Source organism: Nycticebus coucang, chromosome 12 (assembly GCF_027406575.1).
Source record: "Nycticebus coucang isolate mNycCou1 chromosome 12, mNycCou1.pri, whole genome shotgun sequence".
NCBI lineage: Eukaryota > Metazoa > Chordata > Mammalia > Primates > Lorisidae > Nycticebus > Nycticebus coucang.
The window spans coordinates 81,274,523-81,295,245 of record NC_069791.1 but is presented as its reverse complement, the minus strand read 5'-3'; the positions used below and the strand labels follow the sequence as shown (position 1 = coordinate 81,295,245).

General features: G+C 43.9%; 1 pseudogene; it reads left to right on the top strand.

Moving 5' to 3' along the window:
* The first annotated feature begins 14,396 nt into the window (after positions 1-14,396).
* Positions 14,397-16,079, top strand: LOC128561184 (pre-mRNA-splicing factor CWC22 homolog; annotated as a pseudogene).
* Positions 16,080-20,723: the final 4,644 nt, after the last annotated feature.

The following is a 20,723-nucleotide window of genomic DNA, read 5'->3' as shown; positions in this document are numbered from 1 at the left end:
CTGTTTGCTTGCTTTACTTACTGTGTTCTTGGCTGTGCAGAAGCTTTTTAGTTTGATCAAGTCCCAATAGTGTATTTTTGAAGCAGCTTCAATTGCCCGGGGGGTCCTTCTCATAAAAAACTCGCCCAACCCAATTTCTTCAAGGGTTTTCCCTGCACTCTCTTCTAGTATTTTTATAGTTTCATGTCTTAGGTTTAAATCTTTAATCCAGTGAGAGTCTATCTTGGTTAATGGTGAGAAGTGTGGGTCCAGTTTCAGTCTTCTACAGGTTGCCAGCCAGTTCACCCAGCACCATTTGTTAAATAGGGAATCTTTTCCCCACTGAATGTTTTTAATTGGCTTGTCAAAGATTAAATAACAGTAATTAGCTGGATTCATCTCTTGGTTCTCTATTCTGTTCCAGACATCTACTTCTCTGTTTTTGTGCCAGTACCATGCTGTTTTGATCACTATCGATTTGTAGTATAGTCCGAGGTCTGATAGCGTGATTCCTCCTGCTTTGTTTTTATTTTTGAGTAATGTCTTGGCTATTCGAGGTTTTTTATGATTCCATATAAAATGAAGTATTGTTTTTTCAAGATCTTTAAAGTATGACAATGGAGCTTTAATGGGGATTGCGTTGAAATTATATATTGCTTTGGGTAGTATGGACATTTTAACAATGTTGATTCTTCCCAACCATGAGCATGGTATATTTTTCCATTTGTTAACATTCTCAGCTATCTCTTTTCTTAGAGTTTCATAGTTCTCTTTATATAGGTCTTTCACATCCTTTGTTAGATAAACTCCCAAGTATTTCATCTTCTTTGGCACTACTGTGAATGGGCTAGAGTCCTTAATTGTTTTTCGACTTGACTATTTTTGGTATATATAAAGGCTACCGATTTATGAATGTTGATTTTGTAACCTGAGACGCTGCTGTATTCCTTGATCACTTCTAAGAGTTTTGTAGTAGAGTCCCTAGTATTTTCCAGATATACAAACATATCATCTGCGAAGAGCGAGAGTTTGATCTCTTCTGACCCTATGTGGATACCCTTGATCGCCTTTTCTTCCCTAATTGTGGTGGCTAAAACTTCCATTACAATGTTAAAGAGCAATGGAGACAATGGGCAGCCTTGTCTGGTTCCTGATCTGAGTGGAAATGATTCCAATTTAACTCCATTCAATATGATATTGGCTGTGGGTTTGCTGTAGATGGTCTCTATCAGTTTAAGAAATGTCCCTTCTATACCAATTTTCTTAAGTGTTCTGATCATGAAGGGATGTTGGATGTTATCAAAAGCTTTTTCTGCATTGATTGAGAGCATCATATGGTCTTTGTTTTTTACTTTGTTTATGTGTTGAATTACATTTATAGATTTACGTATATTGAACCAGCCTTGAGACCCTGGGATAAAACCGACTTGGTCATGATGTATGATTTGTTTGATATGTTGCTGGATTCTGTTTGTTAGAATCTTGTTGAATATTTTTGCATCTATATTCATTAGTGATATTGGTCTATAATTTTCTTTTCTTGTTGGGTCTTTTCCTGGTTTGGGGATCAGGGTGATGTTTGCTTCATAGAACGTGTTAGGGAGTCTTCCTTCTTTTTCTACCTTTTGGAACAGGTTGAGTAATATAGGTACTAATTCCTCTTTAAAGGTTTGGTAGAATTCTGACATAAAACCATCTGGTCCCAGGCTTTTCTTTTTGGGGAGATTTTGTATGGTTGATGTTATTTCCAAACTTGATATGGGCCTGTTCAATATTTCCACTTGATTTTGGTTAAGTCTTGGAAGGTGACGTGCTTCCAAGTAAAGGTCAATTTCCTTCAGATTTTCGTATTTCTGAGAGTAAAGTTTCTTGTAATATTCATTAAGGATTTTTTGGATTTCTGAGGAGTCTGTTTTTATTTCATCTTTGTTATTTCTGATTGATGAGATTAGAGATTTTGCTCTTTTTTTCCTGATTAGGTTGGCCAAAGGTTTATCTATTTTGTTGACCTTTTCAAAAAACCAGCTTTTTGATTTATTGATCTGTTGTATTATTCTTTTGTTTTCAATTTCATTTAGTTCTGCTCTGATTCTGGTTATTTCTTTTCTTCTACTGGATTTGGGGTTGGAGTGTTCTTCCATTTCCAGTCTCTTGAGATGTCCCATTAAGTTGCTTACTTCCTCTCTTTCCGTTCTCCTGAGGAAGGCTTGCAGTGCTATAAATTTCCCTCTTAGAACTGCCTTTGCGGTGTCCCAGAGGTTCTGATAGTTCGTGTCTTCATTGTCGTTTTGTTCCAGAAATTTGGCAATTTCCTTCTTGATCTCATCTCTGACCCAGCTATCATTCAGCATAAGGTTATTTAACTTCCATGTCTTTGTATGTGTATGCAGATTCCTGTTGTTACTCATCTCAAGTTTTATTCCATGATGGTCCGAGAAGATGCATGGAATAATTTCTATTCCTTTAAATTTACTGAGGTTAGACTTGTGACCTAAGATGTGATCGATTCTGGAGTAAGTTCCGTGGGCTGATGAGAAGTATGTGTATTCAGTTTTGTTGGGATGAAATGTTCTGTAGATGTCTGCTAAATCTAAATGCTGGATGGTTAGATTTAAATCTAGAATTTCTTTACTCAGCTTTTTGTTGGAGGATTGATCCATCACTGCCAAAGGAGTGTTAAAATCTCCAACTATTATAGAGTTGGAGGAAATCAAGTTGCTCATGTCTGTTAGAGTTTCTCTTATAAATTGAGGTGCATTCTGGTTGGGTGCATAGATATTAATAATTGAAATCTCATCATATTGAGTCTTACCCTTAACAAATATGAAGTGATCACTTTTGTCCTTCCTTACTTTTGTTGGTTTAAAGCCTATTGTATCTGCAAATAAAATTGCAACTCCTGCTTTTTTCTGGTTACCATTTGCCTGAAATATGGATGACCATCCTTTCACCCTGAGTCTGTATTTGTCTTTTAAATTAAGATGTGACTCTTGTATGCAACAAATGTCTGGCCTGAGTTTTTGTATCCAGTCAGCTAACCTATGTCTCTTTAGAGGGCAGTTTAAGCCATTCACATTAATGGAGAGTATTGATAAGTTTGGTGAAATTTGGGGTACTGAGTTTTTCGAAAGTCCAGTGGGCATTTTTAATCCTTTTGCCATTGTGGAAGTTGGAGTTTGATCAGAAGTTGCTGAGTGAGTTTACTTTTGTAGTAGAGGATTGGGTTGGTTATTATGGAGGATAGGTCTGAGAATATACTGAAGAGCTGGTTTGGTTATGGCAAATTTCTTTAGCATGTGTATGTCATTAAAGTATTTAATTTCTCCGTCATAAATGAAACTCAGTTTAGCTGGGTACAAGATCCGGGGTTGAAAGTTATTTTGCTGGGCGGCGCCTGTGGCTCGGTGAGGCGCCGGCCCTATATTCTGAGGGTGGCGGGTTCAAACCCAGCCCCGGCTGAACTGGAACCAAAAAATAGCTGGGCGTTGTGGCAGGCTTTAGTCCCAGCTACTTGGGAGGCTGAGGCAAGAGAATCACTTAAGCCCAGGAGTTGGAGGTTGCTGTGAGCTGTGTGATGCCATGGCACTCTACCGAGGGCCATAAAGTGAGACTCTGTCTCTACCAAAAAAAAAAAAAAAGAAAGTTATTTTGCTTGAGGAGATTAAATGTTGATGACCACTCTCTTCTGGCTTGAAAAGTTTCAGCAGAGAGATCTGCAGTCATTCTAATGTTCTTCCCTTTGAAGATAATAGATTTCTTTCGCCTGAGGCCACTTTGAGAATTTTCTCCTTCATATTAACTTTAGTGAAGTTAATTATGATATGCCTGGGGGATGTCTTATTGGGGTTGAGTCGTGCTGGGGTTCTGAAGCTATCTGCTATCTGAATTTCAGGTTCTCTAGGAATGTCTGGAAAATTCTCTTTCATAATTTCATGCAGAAGGGCCTCTGCGCCCAGTGAGGCTACTTCATCTGTTTCAGGAATTCCTATGAGTCGGATATTTGCCTTCTTCGAGTTATCCCAGAGCTCTCTGAGTGAGTGATCCATTTTTGCTCTCCATTTCTCTTCCTCTTTGAGAGTTTGGGAGCGTTCAAAGGCTTTATCTTCGATGTTGGAGATCATTTCTTCTGCTTGGTCCATTCTGTTGCTAAGGGATTCTATGTATTTTTCATATCTTTGAGGGCTGCAAATTCTCGTTTCAGTGTGTCCAAGTCTTTGGTGGTTTTGTCTTTAAATTCGTTAAATTCTTTTTTTTTTTTTTTTTTTTTTTGTAGAGACAGAGTCTCACTTTATGGCCCTCGGTAGAGTGCCGTGGCCTCACACAGCTCACAGCAACTTCCAACTCCTGGGCTTCAGCAATTCTCTTGCCTCAGCCTCCCAAGTAGCTGGGACTACAGGAGCCCACTACAACGCCCAGCTATTTTTTGGTTGCAGTTTGGCCGGGGCCAGGTTTGAACCCGTCACCCTCGGTATATGGGGCCAGCGCCCTACTGACTGAGCCACAGGCACTGCCCAAATTCGTTAAATTCTTGAGACAGCTTTTGAATTTCTCCACGAATTCCTAATTCCATTTTGTTAATCTTGTTTGCCATCCAAATTCTGAATTCGATTTCTGACATCTCAGCCAGTTGTTTGTGAATGGGATCTTCAATTACATCTGCCATATCTTTCCTTGTGGGGGGTTGATCTATTCTGGTTATTCATGTTACCAGAGTTTTTCCGCTGATTCCGCCCCATGATTGTTTTACTCCCTTTGATTTTCCTCTGGTGTTTTGTCGAGGACCTGTACAGTGCTGTGGCCTGAGAAACTGGGACACTGTTTGGTGTAGAGGGGCTAAGTGGTTCTGTCTTGTTTTCAGCTGGTTTCTATGTGACCCTAGTGAAACAGTTACTCTGGGTTGAAGTCTCAGCTGTGGAGAAATACCAGCAATTAAGTCACCCTACCCACCACAGGCAACAAATGGAAAAGGAAAATCAAACCTTCCTACAACCACACACCCAGGGTACCACCTGGATAGTCCCCAGGTGAGTGACTCAGTTCAAAAGGTCCAAGTCAATTGTCTCAGTCAGCAGCTGCCTCAGGTGGGAGAGTTCAAGAGGTCCCTGGGAACCAGATCACAGGGGTCTGGTGACTGCTCTAAAATGGCTTGCTCCAGTGCTGTGTGGAGTCAGGAAGAGCCACCAGTAAATAGATCAGTCTGAGAAGATTGATGCCTCCTTCCCCATCTTGCAGCTCTGTCACACCCAGTCGCTGCTAGCCCCACAGGGCTGTGACCCAGTCAGTTGTCTTCAGTAAGCAGATACTCCAGGGGTTTGCACCTGCCTAAGTCACAGGGTAGTCTGTGTCTGCTCGACTAGGCCGCTATTCTCTGTCTTTATCCAGCAGGGGTGGTGTGGCCTGTCAACCTCGGGCACTTGATGGAGGCTGGAGGTGTTCACTCCAGTTCCAGCCCCACCCTTAGTTTATGTTACTGGGTGAAGGGAGCAACCCTGTGGGAGTTTGTTTCTGACTTGCCAGATTCCTCTGCAGAGGAGAGGCTGATTTGAGTTCCCAGAACCTGTGCCTCAGGCCCTGTCTTTAGTCCTGCAGGTTTGTATTCGCAGCACAATCAGTTGTTGGCTATAGCCTCGTGGCCTCCTTTGTCTATAGGCTTGTGATCCCCTAAGGGCCAGGTGCGTCTTAGGCTCAGTAGAGCGGTCCTCTGGATCAGCCCCACCCTGGGAATTTCCCGGCTCTGCGGGTGTGTTTTCTAGTTCCCATGTTCTACCCAGGTCAGTACCGTCTCAGGAAAACCCTTTACTCACGGGGCCTGTGTTTCAGTCCCAGGTCTGTTCCATGGTGATTGCCATCTGAGAAGATGCTTGGCCTCATCTGGTTGCCCAGGAAGACAGGAGGAGAGGCTACGGGATATCTGGGGGTGGGCCTTGTTATTGCTGAAGACGGCTGTTGCTCTGCACCTCGGGGCACCACTGCTCCAGTGTAATTCCCTCTCAGCCGACTGTCGTCTTCTCGCTCCTTTGCTACAGAGTCAGCACTGGCCAGCTGCAGTCCAGGTCCTGTCTACACCTCTCAAGAGTTCACCCAAGAATCTGGACTCCCGGGGGGGGCAGGTCTCAGATCACGGAGTGAGAGTGGAGGGGAGTGTTAGGAGCTCAGAGTTGCAGGTCGTAACACCAAGCTCATTGAGACCAAATGAACAAATAAACAGATACAAAGGTTACCAGGCACATGGACCCATAGATACAGAGACAGACGGAAACACACAGACATACAGGCAACAGCCACGACAACAGCAATGTAAGAACAACTGCAATAAAAATAGTGATAATTGTAAAATAATTGAAAGAAAGAAAAAAAGAGAGAGAAAAGTGGTGTTAGAAGGAATGTTAAATGAGAAGAAAGAAGAAATTAAAATTAGAAGACATAGAAATAAAAAATATATCTATATAAAAAGTAATAATAAAAAGTTATCGAAATCTCCTCTAAGAAAATGGTGAGGAAAAAACAGACAAAAACAAAACAACAACAACAAAAAACCGCATGAAAACCAAAACAAAACAAAACAAAACAAAAAGGCACCAACTACAAAAATATTCTTGTGTGTAGAAATATACCTATAAATATCTGTATGTCTGCTGTAGGGATCAACTTTTGTAGGAATATATTCATACTGCAATATACTTTCTGGACACCAGGTGGCGCTGTGAGTGGTTCCGAGACTTACACCCGATTTACAGTTTATACCGTTACCATGGTAACCACCTTCCATGGCCGATCGCCATTTTGGAGTTTCTGTAAAAGTTTGTAGCCTAAGAATTGTGCAACCTCGGGTGTTCTTTTCCAGACAGCACTTGCGACGGACCTTCCTACTCAGTGCATGTGTCCACGCTTCCTAAGTCCCTCCACTCTGTTCCCAGGTTCCCCCACAAACTGGCGACTGCAATTGGCCATAAGGGGAGCGGTGCTGAGTTCCCGCGGTCGTTGGCAGGCTCTCAGCTCTATCTCCTGTAGCTGGTTCCCACGGCTTCAGCAGCCAAAGCCGGTCCGCGGCTTCAGTAGCTTCCCGGCTCCAGAAGCCAAAGCCGGGTCCTAGGCTTCAAGCCTGTTCCCGTGGTTGGAGCGCTCGGGGGACTTATTCTGAGTTTTATGGTTCAGAGTTTCCCTTTTGGATGGGCGCCCGCCAGTTCGCTGTGCAGCCTCAACCGCCAGCCCCCTCCAACACCTGGGGGAAAGGTGCCTGCCCTTTTGGGTAGTTCAAAATGTCTGTTTCCCGGGCAGGATCCCTTCCCTTCAATTGTCCAACAGTTTGCCCAGCTCCCATGGTTTTGAGTGGCTCTCCTTTCAGATGCCTCCCTCAGTTCAGGATTAATTATTTGTCAATTGGATTTTGTCAGCATTTACAAGCTGCTGACCTCCATAGGGGAGGGGCCTGCTGGCCAGCTCGGCCGAGCAGGGAAGAATCTCTACAACAGAGTCTGTGATTTTAAATTACCCTTCATATATAGCAAACCGCCAGTTCGCTGGGCGTCTCCAGCTGTCTGTCCACTCTAATAATCCACACACAGGGAAGGTCCAGACCGCCTTTCCTCTCACCTGGTGGCTTGGGAGAGGTGGGCTACACGTCCGTCCTGTCCACCATCATGCTCCGCCTCCAGCTTCCCAAATTTTTGTCCTTGCTTCCAACTTACTACTGACCAGAAAAAGCTAAATATGCTCCCTTAATCAAGCATATAGTATGTCCCACTTCTAACTAGCCTATCTTCAGTTTCCCATGCCAACAGCTTCTAATCAAGGCATCCCTAAAGCCTTCCCTTTTTTCCACTATAAAACTGTCTAGTCTTCTGCCTGATTTTGAGTTTCAGACTGCCTTAGTAAAACAACCTATGAATAAATAGTCATTGCCTGTTTTTTTTGTTTGTTCGTTTTTGTGTCTAGTCTTTTTTTTAGAGACAGAGTCTCACTTTATCACCCTCGGTGGAGTGCTGTGGCATCACAGCTCACAGCAACCTCCAACTCCTGGGCTTAGGCGATTCTCCTGCCTCAGCCTCCCAAGTAACCGACTACAGGCACCTGCCACAACGCCTGGCTATTTTTTTGTTGCAGTTTGGCTGGGGCTGGGTTTGAACCCACCACCCTTGGTATATGAGACCAGCGCCCTACTCACTGAGCCACAGGCGCCACCCATTGTTGCCTGTTTTTATTTGGTTGGTCTTTCATTTGTTTTCACAATCCCCTGTTCCAGCTACTGTGAGGAAGGGAGGGAGGGAGGGTGGGAGGAAGGAAGGAAGAAAGGAAGGAACCTTTCTGTTTCCTCTGTGGGTATTCCTACATTGGCACAGACTTGGAAGAACAATTGCTGAAGTCATTCCCCTTATCTGCCTCCCACACCCGGTTCAAGTACAAGGCCCCTCAGCAGGCCGGGCTGAGTGAACATGAATTGAATGCATTGGTTGCCATATATGCATTTGCCTGTTGGGAAACAATTCTGCTACTGAGACAAGGCCAAGATATAGAAGCTGAATACGATGACCGAGCCTCACTTTCCATCTCTGGAATTCTTCCTCTCCTAATTCACACCAGCCCAGCCCCTCCCAGGAACAGCCCTTCCCACCCCACATTCTCATGGGGACATTTGATGTCTGTCCAATTCTCTGCTGTCATCTACTTTCCTAGGACCCCCTTGCTCCTTCTTTTTGCCCTAATAAGAGCTAATAGTAAACAATTCTTTGGTTGCTAGGTGCTGTCTTTGCCTCTCTCAGATCCCCTGCACTGGGTTAATGCCAATTTCTCAGTTGTTGCGTTGGCTGCTAAAGGCTCACAACTGCCCCCTTCTCTGGAGAATGGTCTTGGCTGCACTGAGTGGCCTCTATCCCTGCATGGGGGTGAAAGGTAGGTTGGGGGAAGGGTGGAAGAGTGGTTAAGGATGGTACAGGTTGTACCAAGGACCAGAATCTGTCCTCAAGGAGGGGCATATTCCATGCACCATTCACGCTGTGGAACTTGGGATCAAGCTGAAGTCAGTTCACTGAGGACCTCTTGGGTGCTGTGTCCTGCTTCCCTCATCCCCTTCTCCTAAGATCCTCCTTCAATAAATTGCTAGTAGCCAAATTCCTGTCTCAGATTCTGCTTCTGGGAAACCAGACCTAAGATGATTGCCATTCTGGAAAGCTCTCTGGCCCATCTTTTCTTTATAGCTTTTATCACTAGCTGAAAAAAATGCTCAAGTTTGTTTCCTTGCTCTGGCTGCAGTGTCAGGCCCTTGAGGACAGGGATTATCTGTTTTTGTTGTAGTATCCAAACGTGGTCGCATTTGGAACTGCCTGGCCCTGAGTATGAGCTCACTGGATATTTGTTAAATGAATGAAAGAAGCTGTGAGAACATAAAGGGGCCTGAACTGAGCTGGTAAACTCTGAGAAACTGACTAGGAAATATACAGGGGAAACTGATGGAAGATAAGGGTTGTCCATATTAGCAAGGTTATTTTTTTTGTACAGGTTTATCTCAGTTATCTCTCTGTTTCTGGTGATGCAACTGTGCTCTCTATCTGGCATAGGAAGGGCACCTTGCCCAGGCAAAGTTTTATGTCCTGCTTCAGGCAGAAAGGAGGAGGTTAGCAAGTCCTTCCTGAGTCTGTTGTTGTTCCATTGCCTTCAGCTCGAAATAATCAACATGCCAAAATGTTATATTTATGGAGCTATACTCCAAATTCCTTCAAGGTCAACCCAATCTCATTAACTCTTTCACAACTGCCCAGGGAAATGGATATTATTTTTCCCATTTTGCAGAAGAGGATACATGATTAGTGAGGTTATGTTAAATTGTCCAAAGTCAGGCAGACCTTGAACAGCTTGGATGTGCCTGCTCACTTCTGTGGGCTACAGCTGATGCTGGGATGGAGGGAAGCGCCACAGAGCCTTTAAGTGGAAGATAGGAGTGTTAACTCCAAACAAAGCCCAGAATGAGATGAGTTTTATCCCTAACAGTTCAACCCAAACCTCCTCTCTGACCACTTTCCTATGATTTTCCTCTTCTTGCTCTTTCTTTCCTTGTTTTCTGTGACTTTCTTCACTTCTCCTTTTCTCCTCTGTCTCTATTTCTCTGAAGTTAAGTACCAATTAAGTTTGTATTTATTCCCCTTCTGGCCATTAGCCCCAGCCATGGGAGTCTGAGCAAGGACAACTCTTGAGCTCTCTCAGGTTTTTTGGCCAGTGTCTACAATCCAGCTGTCGCTTCCTCCTTCCTCTTTCCTTTGCTGGCCACCCCAATTGTACTTGCCCACCACGTACACCTTGGCCTTGTTCTCTAATGTCCCTCTGCTTTTCTCTACTGGACTTGTTTCCTGCAGCCTTTTACTCAAACTAAACAAATCCTTATTTTATCCTAAATTTGTACCAGTTCAAGTTAGTTTGCTTCCTAGTGTGATAAAGAGCAGCCCCCTAAAAGACCCAGGTTTGTCTCAGCCTGTTTCAGCCTTAGTCCCCCACATGTTCCCCTTGGTTAATTTCAAAAGCAGGTTTCAGAATATAACAGGGAAGTTCTCCGAGTTCCCCCAACCCCCTAGAAATGGCTAAACAATGGTGGAAAACTTACCTAAGCAAAGTTTCCCAAGTTACTGAGTCTCCTAAGTTTGTCCTCATGCCAGCCACCACGTTGTATGCCACGCAGTCACCACGCTGTAGCCCCTTGACTATAACTCCACCCCAGCTAACTGCCACATTCTGCTTTTGTTTTTGCTTGCTTGCATGGCAACAAAAATGGTATAAAAGTCAGCCTGCTCCTCACTTCGGGGCCGTTTGCCTTTGGGCAGCGTTCCACTGTGCAGGTGTAATAAATCACCATCTGATTTATACCTGAAGTGGGGTCCAAGTTTTCTTTACAGGTGGCACATGAGTACAACACTAGAAAGGCTACTTCTGCTTTGTTTAAAGGCAGCTTTCTGATTTGGGCAATTATTGAGTTGGCCTCAGGGTGATCTGGGCTTAGCTTTTGGTCCACTCACTTCAAGTTGGTGCAGCCTCTCCTGCCACCTACCCATCTACCTGTTCACCCATCCCACCCTATCCTTCCATCCTTTTACCTGTCCACACACAAACTCATCCACCCTCCCGTCACCAATCCAATGTGTCCATCCATACTCCCACAGACAGGTGCTGACCCCTATTCGTTCTGCTCTGGGTCGGATGCCCATTGCTGGAGAGATAATGGGAAATGAGATGCAGACTCTTCCTTCAATTACCTCTCATCTAGAGAATGTCGCCTTTTATTCTTCACTAAGAAAGACTAGTTATTAACTTTATCCCCTTGCCCTCAGCTTATGACAACTATAGCAAAAAGCAGCAGCAAATGCTATTTCCCAGGCACAGAAATGAACTATAATGGTCACTGAGATTGAAACCACTAGATCTTCATACCAAAAAACCCCGTTCACTTCCCTGGGTATCATTCTGTCACTCTTCAACTTCATTCACACACAAAGCATTGATGGTGTGTCTCCTATGTGTCAGACATTGTGTGGACAGCTGGGGATGGGAAGGTTGGGAAGACATAGTCTCTATGTTGAAGAAAGCTTCAGTCCCTACCCCAGCACCTGGCGCATCAAGGCATTCACTTGTTTATTTCAAGCATCTCGCTCAGAGACTCACCAAAGCAGAGCTAATCACTTCCTTCCACAGGTCCCTCTGCTGTCTAGGAAAACTTGTGGCATATGTTCTCCTCCTGGGGTGTGCTCTTCTTGAGGGCTGGGCCCTTTCCTGTTTGTCTTGTTTCCTACATCAGCCAGCCCAGTGCCTGTGTCATGCGAGCAGCGCATATGTAGGGGGCAAATGGTTGAATGAACAGATGCTGGCCAGTTAGGGCAGAGAGGAGGAAGTAAAATTATGAGCAGTGTGGTTAAGATTCCAGCACCTTATGCAGCCTTTAAAAAAGATGGAGACTGGGTGGTGCCTGTGGCTCAGTGAGTAGGGCGCCGGCCCCATATGCCGAGGGTGGTGGGTTCAAACCCAGCCCTGGCCAAACTGCAACAAAAAAAAATAGCCGGGCGTTGTGGCGGGCGCCTGTAGTCCCACCTGCTCGGGAGGCTGAGGCAAGAGAATAGCCTAAGTCCAAGAGCTGGAGGTTGCTATGAGCCGTGTGACACCACGGCACTCTACCAAGGGCAGTAAAGTGAGACTCTGTCTCTACAAAAAAAAAAAAAAAGATGGAGACTTTATCTCTTTTGTAATTACATGGAGGGTCCTGGAACATAGTCTCCTGAGTAAAGTATCTCAAGAATGGAGGAAAAAGTATCCAATGTACTCAGTAATTCTATGAAACCAATTTATATTTACTCACACTCTCTTATGAAAGATAGAACACAGACAAAAGCTTGATAACCAGGATCTATAGAGAACTCAAATTAATCCACATGAAAAAAGCCAACAATCCCTTATATCAATGGGCAAGAGACATGAATAGAACTTTCTCTAAAGACCACAGACGAATGGCTAACAAACACATGAAAAAATGTTCATCATCTCTATATATTAGAGAAATGCAAATCAAAACAACCCTGAGATATCATCTAACCCTAGTGAGAATGGCCCACATCACAAAATCTCAAAACTGCAGATGCTGGCGTGGATGTGGAGAGAAGGGAACACTTTTACACTGCTGGTGGGACTGCAAACTAGTACAACCTTTCTGGAAGGAAGTATGGAGAAACCTCAAAGCACTCAAGCTAGACCTCCCATTTGATCCTGCAATCCCATTACTGGGCATCTACCCAGAAGGAAAAAAATCCTTTTATCATAAGGACACTTGTACTAGACTGTTTATTGCAGCTCAATTTACCGTTGCCAAAATGTGGAAACAGCCTAAATGCCCACCAACCCAGGAATGGATTAACAAGCTGTGGTATATGTATACCATGGAATACTATTCAGCCATTAAAAAAAATGGAGACTTTACATCCTTCGTATTAACCTGGATGGACGTGGAAGACATTATTCTTAGTAAAGCATCACAAAAATGGAGAAGCATGAATCCTATGTACTCAATCTTGATATGAGGACAATTAATGACAATTAAGGTTATGGGGGGGGAAGAAGAAAGAGGGATGGAGGGAGGAGGGTGGGGCCTTGGTGTGTGTCACACTTTATGGGGGCAAGACATGATTGCAAGAGGGACTTTACCTAACAATTGCAATCAGTGTAACTGGCTTATTGTACCCTCAATGAATCCCCTACAATAAAAAAAAAAAAACAAAAAAAGAAAGATAGAACACAACTATACCCCAGGACGAAGGAGAGAGATGGAGTGGGAAGGGAGGAGAGGGGAGAGGTTTGATAGAGGGAGGGTAAAAGGCGGGACCACACCTGTGGAGCATATTGCAAGGGTACAAGTTCAGTCTGTCAAGTGTAGAACATAAATGTCTTAACACAATAATCAAGTAAATGAGGCAAAAGCTATGTTGATTGGTTTGATGTAAGCATGTCAGATGGTATAAAAAAAATCAACACATTGAGAAAAGCAGCTGTGAGGACTCAAGCATCAGCTGGAGAGATTTCATTGCTAGAATGCAGCCAGGCTCCACGACATGCAGATATCCTCTAGAGTTTGGAAAAGGTAGGGATTTAATTCTGCCCCAGAGCCTCTTGAAGGAATGCAGTCATGTGGACACCTTCAGGTTAGGTCTATTAGGTGGGGGATCGGTGCCTGTAGCTCAAAGGCTAAGGCGCCAGCCATATACACTAGAGCTGGGGGGTTCGAATCAAGCCCGGGCCTGACAAACAGCAATGACAAGTACAATCAAAAAATAGCTGGATATTGTGGCAGGTGCCTGTAGTCCCAGTTATTAGTGGGGCTGAGGCAAGAGAATCTCTTGTAATATTAAATCTATAGATTTTATAAGAAAATTTAGTGATATTTGTTTTTCTTGTTTGGGGATTTTGTTTTTTCTTTTTCTTTCTTTTTATTTATTTATTTAATTTATTTATTTATTTTTGGTTGTTGCTGGTAGAAAGAATAATGCTTCCAAAAATATGTTCTTGCCCTAATCTCTTGAATCTGTGAATATGTCATCTTCTAAAAGAGGAATTGCTGATGTGATTAAGTTATGGTTCTCAAAATGAGATCATCTGGGTGGGACCAATAAAGAGCAAGGCAGAGGTCGGAGTTAGAAAAGGAGCTGTGAGGACTCAAGCATCAGCTGGAGGGATTTCATTGCTGGAATGCAGCCAGGCTCCACAACATGCAGATATCCTCTAGAATTTGGAAAAGAACCATCAAAGCCAAGTGACGCACATCCAGTGTAACAATGGCGCCGTGGAGCTTCAGGTGATATTTGCAGACAGAAGAAGTCAACTGTCAAGGAATCAGACCTTTGAGTGCATGGACCAGTTTGAGGAATCTTTGATTTATTTGCAAACCGCAACAGAAAATGAAAAGTAGCGTGGCACACATAAAACATTCTTCTGGTCATGACAGAAGGGAAAACCATAATTCATATCAGGGGACCTCTTCTCCAGAAGACAGATAGATATGTAGAACAAGAAAGATCCCTACGGGATAGAGATTACTATGATTATAGCAGGTCAGACCATGAACATTTGAGAAGAGGACATCCTCATGATGGTAGCATGGAGTCACGAAATAGAGACTGAGAAATACGCAGAGAAAGAAAGAAATGTGGATGGGAAAAGGTAACAGAAATCTCCATCTCCTGGGAGAAGAAGCCCAGAACCGTCATTAACCCAGAGTTCCTCTGCTCAGGACGAACCTCCTGCAAAGAAGAGAAAAGATGAGCCGGATCCTCTCCTGACTCACACTGGTGGAGCCTACATTCCCCCTGCAAAGCTCAGGATGATGCGAAAACAGATTACAGATAAAAACAGCTCAACATACCAGAGGATGAGCTGGGAGGCCCTAAAGAAGTCGATCAATGGTCTTATCAACAAAGTCAACCATTTCCAATCTAAGGTTTATTATTCAAGAACTTCTTCAGGAAAATATTGTTCGAGGAAGAGGTCTGCTGTGCAGATCTATTTTACAAGCACAGACTGCATCTCCAATATTCACCCATGTTTATGCAGCAGTAGTGGCAATGATCAACTCAAAATTTCCACAAATTGATAAATTAATCCTCAGAAGGTTAATTCTTAATTTTCGAAAAGGATATCGAAGAAATGAGAAGCAACTTTGCCTGACTGCTTCAAAATTTGTGGCACATCTTATTAACCAAAATATGGCATATGAGGTGTTATGCTTAGAGATGCTCACTTTGCTCTTGGAAAGACCAACAGATGATGGTGTTGAAGTAGCTATTGGTTTTCTCAAGGAATGTGGCCTGAAATTAACACAAGTGTCACCAAGAGGAATCAATGCTATATTTGAACCCCTTTGAAACATTCTGCATGAGTCTGAAATTGATAAGAGAGTTCAATGTATGATTGAGGTGATGTTTGCTGTACAGAAGGATGGATTCAAGGACCACCCCATTATCCTAGAAGGACTTGACTTAGTGGAGGAAGATGATCAGTTCACCCATATGCTCCCCTTGGAGGATGACTACAATCCAGAAGAGGCTCTTAATGTTTTCCAGAAGGATCCTAATTTTATGGAGAATGAAGAGAAGTACAAAACTATTAAGGAAATTCCTGATGAAGGAGACAGTGATTCAAACACAGACCAAATGCTGGAAGTAGTGAGGAAGAGGGAGAAGAAGATGAAGAAGGACCAAAAGTGACTATTCATGACAAAACAAAAATTAATCTGGTCTCATTTCGTCGTACAATATATCTTGCTATTCGGTCAAGTTTAGATTTTGAAGAATGTGCTCACAAATTGCTGAACATGGAATTCCCTGAAAGTCAAACCAAAGAACTCTGCAACATGATTCTTGATTGCTGTGCTCAACAAAGGACATATGAGAAATGTTTTGGCTTATTAGCTGGGAGATTTTGTATGCTAAAAAAAGAGTACATGGAATCCTTTGAAAGTATATGCAAAGAACCATATGATACCATCCATCACTTGGAAACAAACCAATTGAGAAATGCTGCTAAGATGTTTGCTCGCCTTTTGTACACTGATTCCCTTCCATGGAGTGTTGTTGAATGTATAAAACTGGGTGAAGAAACCACCACATCCTCCAGTAGAATTTTTGTAAAAATATTTTTTCAGGAACTATGTGAATACATGGGTCCCCCTAAACTTCATGCAAGATTAAAAGATGAAACTCTACAGCCGTTCTTTGAAGGATTACTACCCCGAAATAATCCAAGAAACACTGGTTTTGCCATGAACTTCTTTACTTCGATAGGTCTTGGGGAGTTAACGGATGAATTGCATGAACTGAACATCTCAAAAACAAGCCAAAGGTCATCGTGCACACAAACCAGATGTTGAGAAAAATAAATCCTTCCCAGCCTCTTCCTGTTTCAGCGTCCTCCTCTTCCGAGTCTGACTCCTCCGACTCTGATTCTGACCAGCAGCAATAGCAGCTCAGAGTCTTCCAGTGAAGAGAGTGATTCTTCATCTATCAGCAGTCCCGGATGTGCCTCTCAGCTAAAGATATAAGAAGAGACAAAGGAAGACCGGAAGTAAAGAAGTAGATAAATTGGTCAGGAGCCAACAAACAAGTGATAGAAAACATGAGGAAAGAAGATTACAACACAGGCACCAGGAAACAAGGGCTGAGAGAGACAGACGGGCAGAAAAACACAGAGATTCAAATGGGAGAGATCCCATAACAAAGTGCATGTCAGACAGAAGTGTTCCCCTGAATGAAATAATGACAGTGGAGTTGTGACGGACAGAGATCAAGAAATGCACAGAGAGAGAGATTAAACATGGTGATCACAAAAAGAAAAGAGAAGAAATTCTTCTTCTGAAAGTGAGAAGCACAGACATTGAAATAAGGACAGTGAAAATTTTAGAAGAGATAGATCAGAGTCAAGGGAAACAGACAGAAAGCATGCAGGCTCTAGAAGTGATGAAGGTAGATATCACAATGGTGCAGAGAGGCTCTGGGAAAAATCTAGCAGATAACGCTGAACATTCCAGAGAATCAAGGAAAAATCAGGATCGGTGAAGACAAAAGTCTCTCACAAAGCAAAAACAATTCTACAAAATGACATAAACTGGGCATGCCTTATATTAGTTGAAACAGATTATTTTTTACATTGATCAGTGAACTTTGTAGAGAATTCTTGTATAAAGGACTGATTTGTATTTGTAAATTGTAAAATGTTTTCTTTGTAACTTGTTTTATAACTGATACATCTCAAGGCTCTCCCCATAAAATTATTTGAAGTGAACAATTTCACCAAAAAAAAAAAAAAATCAACACATTGTACCCCACATATGCATAAATGTAGTCATGATCTATGTGTATATGGCTTAATTAAAAAAACAAAAAAAGATTCCAGCACCTTGAAACCTGTCCTCAGCTTGTACTACCTGGGTGACCAGGGGCAAATGACTCATCCTCTCTGTGCCTCAATTCTGTAAAAATGGGGACAATAGCAATCCTTCCTCATAAGGCTGTTGTGAGAACTCAAGGAGCCAATCTAATAAAATACACAGTGATATAAATGTTAGTATTATCACAGATCCTTTGTTCCGCCATTAAGATGTTATTATCCGGCTCAGCACCTGTAGCTCAGCAGCTAGGGCACCAGCCACATACACTGGAGCTAGTGGGTTCGAATCCAGCCCAGGCCTGCCAAACAACAACAACTACAACCAAAAAATAGCCGGCTTCGTGGCGGGCGCTTGTGGTCCCAATTACTTGGGAGTCTGAGGGAGGAGAATAGCTTAAGCCTAAGAGTTGCAGGTTGCTGTGAGCTGTGATGCCACGACACTCTACCTAGGGCAACAGCTTGAAATTCTGTCTCAAAAAAAAAAAAAAAAAAAAGATGTTATTATCCTATGCCCCCTTCTCCTGTCCATGTTCTGAGCTTCCCTAACCATTGGCTAAAATCCTCCATGGCTTGCAAGTGTTTCTTCACCTATCACTTTAGGTGTGCAGGGAGAAGCAGTGCCTTCAGAGCAGAGTACCCATGTATGTGTTTCTTTCTACACTATAGAATTAAAATTAAATCTATTTTAAGAAAATTTGGCGGTGCAGTAGGGATTGGCCTCAAAGACAGAAAAATGAGACAGATTTCATGTAGTAAGAGAAAGGGCAGAAACTTTAGGGTAAATTCATTCAGACCTGTGAGTGAGCGTAGGGTGGGATGAGGGAGAAACATGAGGGTTTCTGCCCACTAGATTTCTGTTCTCTTTTTCTCACAGAAACAAATGACCCAGGCAACAGACTGAAAATTATTCATTTCTACTTCATTCAGGCAAATCAGACCTAAATTAAAGTGGCAACTTGTGAATTGGTTTCTCTACACATCCCTCATCCCCAGATCACATGCACCCCTTCCACCTGCTGCCCTTCTAGAACCTTCTTTGATCAGCACCTCAGGGACACAGCAGAAACTTATTGAGTGAGGAGTGCCAGCAGTAGGAAAGGCTGGTTGCTCTCTAAACTCTCCCAGACCCTCCCTCTGCCCTTGACCTCTTGCAATAGGCTCAGCCCAGAGGTGCTAGAGGGAGACCTGGGTTCCTCTGACTCATGGTCCCAAGGGGCTGAAGAGAGTGTAACTTGGGCATTTTCCTCTTGCTTATGTCATCCCCCCAGCTGCTACCCCTTTTCTGGAAATATCACAGTTATGAGTCACTGAAATGGGGCTGTGAGGTTTAGATACCCTAAGGTCCTAATTGGAGCCTCACGGCTGCCATCTGTAAAATGGGCGGATTGAACTGAGGACACATCCTGTTCTAGTCTTTTATGATACTGAGTTGTCTTTGCCAAAAGTGAGCTATCTTACCTTGGCCTTTCTCCAATTAGAAGTCACCTTGACTGAGCCTGAGGTATCATGGGAGTATGTTGGGCAGCTGGAGAGAAGAGATGAGGTCCGTGGGAAGACCAGGTTTCACGGCATCTTGGATTCGTGGCATCTCATCCTGGTGCTCACACTACCCGTGAGACCAACCCTGAGTCTCCCAGACTTCTGGTTGAGTCATTGCAGCTTCCTCTTTTATCCTCTCCAGAATCTGGACCATTTCTTCTTTCTCCTTTTGGGGGTTTTTCTGTCACCATTTCTTTCTTGGAATTAAATTACTCTTTCTTTCTGAAGTTTTCTTCATCTCCATGTTTTCCAGGGCATTTTTCCAACTATATTATGTCTGAAGTCTCTTCGCAGCTGCTGCCCTCCGGTGACATTGTTGCCCACATTCTGTATCTCTGGCCCCTCCTCAGCCCACGCCAGCCTGGTCTCGCCCACCACCCTGGGAATGGCCCACTCCAAGGTCACTGGTGTCTCCATTGCCAGGGCTGGGGACTTCCTCATCTCTTGCCTCACTCGACATCTGGCAGCTTGTGTCTGGCCTGGGCCCCTTTTGTCCAGCCTACCCATCTCTCTCCTGCGTGTCCTTCTTCCCCTTTGGGGGTCCTTCCCGGGCATGATCTCCTGCTCTGCTGCCAATATTGGTGTTTCCGTGAGGCCCATGCGGGCCCATCTTTCTGCTTCCTCTTCACCCTCTCGCCAGGCTTTCACCCAGCATTTCTGCCGATGGCTGCAAAATGCATACCCAGCCTAGGTTTGTCTGGTCCAGACCCGCATACCCAAGTACCTCCCGTTGGGGGCTCCACAGGCCCCTCCTTCCTCAGCAATCATCATAGCACAGTCGTGATAATGTCCAGTTATAAAGCTCTCACGTGGCACCGGCCCCATATACCAAGGGTGGAGGGTTCAAACCCAGCCCCTGCCAAACTGCAACCAAAAAATAGCCGGGCGTTGTGGTGGGCGCTTGTAGTCCCAGCTGCTCGGGAGGCTGAGGCAAGAGAATCGCGTAAGCCCAAGAGCTGGAGATTGCTGTGAGTCCTGTGACATCATGGCACCCTACCTAACGAGGGCGTTAAGTGAGACTCTGTCTCTAAAAAAAAAAATAATAATAATAATTAAAAAAAATAAATAAAGCTCTCACGCATGCCTCTAAGCTTTTCACACTGTCTGGGCTGTCTCAGCAACCACTGAGATGCGTGCTTTTATCATCGCCCTTATTTTGCAGACAAAGAAACTGATGCAAAGAGAGGTTGAACTAGTCCAAACTCTTAAACATAATATTCTGGTTTTCTCAAAACTGAAGTTGGCTCGACCCTTTATCTACCTCCTTCCTCCTCCAGTGTTCTCTGGCTCAGGGCCTATCACCACTGTCCTTCCTTTGAGGACCACTCAGCCTCCAGCCCCTCCTGTGGCCACCAGCCCATCCCACAGGCCCCAGCATCTGTTTCCCCATTGATTTATCTCAAGCCACTTCCCAAGGAATCCAGGCCATATGCAGCCCTGCCTTTTAGCTTCTAAAATGTAAATTTGATCCTCATTAACTCCCTTCAATGCTTCCCTCTGCCCTCCTGATATAATCAGTGTGGCTTGAGGGGGATTGGGGCCAGGGGTCTGTTTCCCCGACCTCTCTTCAAAGGACCCTGGCCTCATCTCTTGCCACTTTACAACCTCCACTTCCTGGTTCCTGCCACTGAGTTTACAAACAGGCTCTCCAGTCCAGGCCTCGCCACATCTGGCTGCTCTTTCTGAAATACTTTGCCCCGGAGTCTCCCAACCTCAATTGCCAAGTGCTGCCTCCTTCAGGAAGCCTTCCCAGAAACCCACAGCTTCTCAGCCTGAGTGAGACCCCCTGTGCTCTCTGGGCTTCT